The sequence below is a fragment of the Tiliqua scincoides genome, chromosome 2 (assembly GCF_035046505.1).
Source record: "Tiliqua scincoides isolate rTilSci1 chromosome 2, rTilSci1.hap2, whole genome shotgun sequence".
Lineage (NCBI taxonomy): Eukaryota > Metazoa > Chordata > Lepidosauria > Squamata > Scincidae > Tiliqua > Tiliqua scincoides.
The window spans coordinates 242,759,198-242,763,484 of NC_089822.1; the positions used below are offsets into that span (position 1 = coordinate 242,759,198).

The window sequence follows — 4,287 nt, forward strand, 5'->3', positions numbered from 1 at the left end:
CTCTCTCCTCACTCAGTGGCGCAAATGTGCTTTACGATATGTCCTTTCAGGATCTCCCTTTCAGGGTTGCTCCCTGAGCTTAACCTGGGAACCAAAAGGGCTAGGAACTACCTCTTAAAAAAAATAAAACAAGGGCTAGCATTTCTGACACCAGCAGGCCCCACCAGTGGCATCGCCGGGGGGGGTGCAGGGTGTGCGGCCCATGGGGAGGTGACACACACTGGGGTGGTGATACCACTACTGACCAAAATAGCTAACATTGCATAGTTAGGAATAATACCATAATGTTATACACCATTCCATATGTAATTTACAGCGGAATGCAGTGAAAAAACCCGAGTGAATAATAACAATAATAACAATAATAACAATAATAACAATAATAACAATAATAACAATAACAATAACAATAACAACAACAACAACAACAACAACAACAACAACAACAATAACAATAATAATAATAATAATAATAATAATAATAATAATAATAATAATAATAATAATAATAATAAAAAGGGACCCAGGGCGGCTTACAACATATTAAAAACAGATGATTAAAAACATAATTTAACAGCAAATAAAAACATATTAAAACATATTAACAGATACCCATAAAAACAGTAGTCAGATAAAAAGAGCAAAACGCAGCAAATCATTGAGGAATCAGGCCTGTAAAAATACTAAAAGATATAGAAAAGATGTTAAAAAAGGCCATGAACTCAGAAGGCTTCTTTAAACAAAAAGGTCTTCAGGCCTCGCCGAAAAGTCTCAAGAGAGGGAGCCATTCTCAAATCAAGGGGAAGGGAGTTCCATAACGTTGGAATAAGTGTAATATCTCCATTCTATCAAAAGTTATGACCCAAAAGCCAGAGTACAAAATGCAACTGTCTTATGTAACTAAAAAGTACATTTCCTTAATTCAAAACAGGTCAATGAGACGGATTTTTCGAAGCTCCAGTGAGATGTTATTATGAAACAGCAAGGAACCAATAAAGTATTAGTCAGGTGATGTTCTCAGGGGGGTGGGGTGGGGTGACACTACTAGTGACCAAAATGGCTAACATCGTAATTTGTAGGAATAATACCATCATGTTATATACCATTCAGTGTGTAACTTACAGCAGAACGCAATGAAAAAAGCCACTTTGCAATAGCTCTATTCTGTCAAAAGGTATGGCCAAAAAACCAGCTGGGACCGGGCGATGGTACATCACCACACTCACCATCTGGGTTGTCGCCCTGCCCACTGCATGGGAGGAGGTCCATCATGGGAGTGACACGCTGGCTTCCCGCATCAGGTGACACAAACCCTAGGGACGCCACTGGGCCCCACCTTGTGGTATTACAAGGCCCTGTCTCAGAAATCTCAGGTTTCTGGATGTGCCCTACATGGCAGCCCTATTTACAACCCATGAAGATCAACATTTGGTTGGCAACCTTCAGTCTCGAAAGACTATGGTATAAGCCTACAGCACCCAGTATTCCCAGGTGGTCTCCCATCTAAGTACTAACCAGGCCTGACACTGCTTAGCTTCCGAGATCAGATGAGATCAGGCATGTGCAGGGTAACAGTTGCTGCAACATGATCACATTTAAGATAGGAAGTATTTTAAGCATGCACTTTCTGTGGTCCAGAACCTATTTGGTACCTTTCACTTGGAAGTGTGCAGTTTTGCCCACACCAATCTCTTTTGTGAAATACTTTCTTTCCATCCAGTAGCATCTCTGTGACTGCAAGTTTGGTTGTGGGAGAAGCTAACTCACTCTTACTCATGGCTTAGCCAAGCTCACCCCCTTCGTTGTCAGAGAGAGGAAGAACAGATCCAAACAGCACGAATAAAGACCCACAGCTTTTCTCGTTTTCTTTTTTTACTGTGACTTATCCATTTTAAATTGCCTTCTGGGTTTTGAATATCCTAAATTTTAAAAGATGCCCATTTTTAAAAATGTGATGTTTTCAGGAAAAAAGGGGGAAGGGAGAGAGTGCTTACATGACTCCCTAGGCAGAAAGGGCTCCTCTGAGGTTTATAAATGATCAATGTTGCACAAATTCGTCTGTACATTTTTTTTTCCAAGGATGAAGCAAAAGCATACGCAAACAAACCATCTTCTTTCATGTGACACATCTAGGTTACAGTCAGCTTTTCAAAGTCTGGAGTTTCTTGCCAAAAGTTAGCCATCAGCAATATAGCACCAAATGCGGAGGGAAAGGGAGGGGGGGGGAGTTGAAAATAAAATTCTCCTGCCACCATTAAATGAGAAACAAAACAATAAAAGCAATTGGCTGTAAAATAATAAATGATCTTGTGGCATTTGCTGTTGATTGTCTTGAGGTGTGTTTACATGGCTAGGTCGGTTTTTCTTTCCTTTTTTTTTTAATGTGTTGATTGCAATAGATTGATTTTGCTTGACAGGAGTCTGTTCTCACCGATGGAGCATTATTAAAGCATAAAAAACCGCAAAGATCAGCATCTAAACTGGATTTCCAAACCCTAATCTATGCCCCACCAGCCCAAAGCAAGCAGCACCAATGATAAAGCATGGACTATTGGGGGGAGGGGTGACCAGATGGCCCCCAAGAGGTAAAGAAAACTTTTTCTCACCTCCCCAGTGGTTGCTAGTCCTCCAATGGGTCTCCTTGACCTCTGCCAGCTATTTTGCTACATCTGAAGAGACTCAGGGAACTTTTTGGGGGTGGGGCAGAAGCGGAACCCAGGGGGGGAAGTGGTAAGTACAGCATGCTCCACAATGTGCTGTGTAAACAACCCTCCCCCTCGGCATCAGAGCCGTGAAGGGCTGTGATGGCACTTTGCCACACTGATGCTCTGCAACAAGCTTACATGACTTGTTGCAGAGCATGCTGTACTTACCATTCTGTCCCCCGGCTCCTCTTCTGGGGTGGGGAAAGGGGGATAGGATCTCGCCATGCACCACTGCTGCTGTGATCTGCCCCCTGCCTGGCCTCCTGGACTTCCTCCACTGCCAACCTACCTGCTCAGGCATCAACAAACTCACCTGTCAGCTCTACCAGGTGGTCTCGTTGCAATGGATGTTTTAGCATCTTTTTAGGAGGCTGGTACATGGGCAGTCCAATCCTATTGGGCTGCAGAACTGGCATTCTTCCAGCACAAACTGCCTTATGGCAGCAGACAGAGGTGTGTGTTGCCAGAGCTTTGGCAGGAAGGTCAGAGCTTTCCTGTGCATGCCAGCAGATCCTTCAGGACTGATAGAGGTGCATTGGCAATGGAGATGGGATGGAGTGGAGGAGGAAGGAATAGGGGCAAGGGAAGGCAGGAAAGGGGCAGCAGGAGGACTGAATTGGTAGATCACTAGAAAAGAAAAGGTAATTCACTGCCACCGCACCAAAAAAAGTGGAGAGGGTAGATCATTGCCACCACCCAAGACTAGAAAAGTCCAGAGAAGGCGGTCACCTTCCTTGAAGAAGCTTCCTGCCCAGATTAAAAGAGAACCCCAAAATCTGGGATGAACATCTGTCCTGGAGTGAATAACCAGGATGGGAAAGAACTTTTCCCACTGACCACACCATTTGAAGAGGGCCGCATTGCCACTTTAAGACTCACGGCATGCAGAGTTGTAATGCTAAAGGCTGTTGGCTCAGTAGGGCTGCTCAGTTATCATTCGGTGGACCCCCCACTTCCAGCTTCACAACAAATTAGATTAATTGCTAACTTTCCAGCCAAGACTTCAAGCAAGGATTGATGAAGCAGCCAGAAAGTCTAATTAATTCAGCAGATTTTCACCAACTCCCCAGTGATATAATGAAGCCGCAAATCTTGAGATCTTTTAAGAAACAGGGTGGAAAGAAGGCCGTGAATAGCACATTATAAAGCATGCAACTGGTTTACTGTCCATTTCCAACACTGATGTGCCCCCAAACCTGTCTTGGATTCAGGCATCCTTCTAACATAGTGCCGAAAATGGCCAGAACAGGCAAACAGGCCATCAGTTTGATAAATCACATTAATTCATGGCACCCTTAGGGTTTACTCTGAACTATAGCATCTGTGCCATTCATCTACCCAAGCTGTCCAGCATGTGGCTTGGCATACCCTAATCTGCTGATCCCTAGCATACTCAAGACTGTGATCCTGGAGATTTCTCTCTAATGATCCAATTGTGTTTAATCTTGAAATGAGGGAAGAAGACTGAATTAAAATTCTGCAGTCACACTTGTGTTATACAGGTCTTTAGAACAATAGAAGTTATTTGCAAATGGAACAGATATGCAATTGGTTCACAGAACAGACATTTCCTGATTTTTAA

The 4,287-nt window shown here is 43.4% G+C and overlaps 1 pseudogene; it reads right to left on the reverse strand.

The window, feature by feature from the left end:
* Positions 1-1,466: 1,466 nt before the first annotated feature.
* Positions 1,467-1,586, reverse strand: LOC136642658 (5S ribosomal RNA; annotated as a pseudogene).
* Between the last annotated feature and the right edge of the window lie 2,701 nt (positions 1,587-4,287).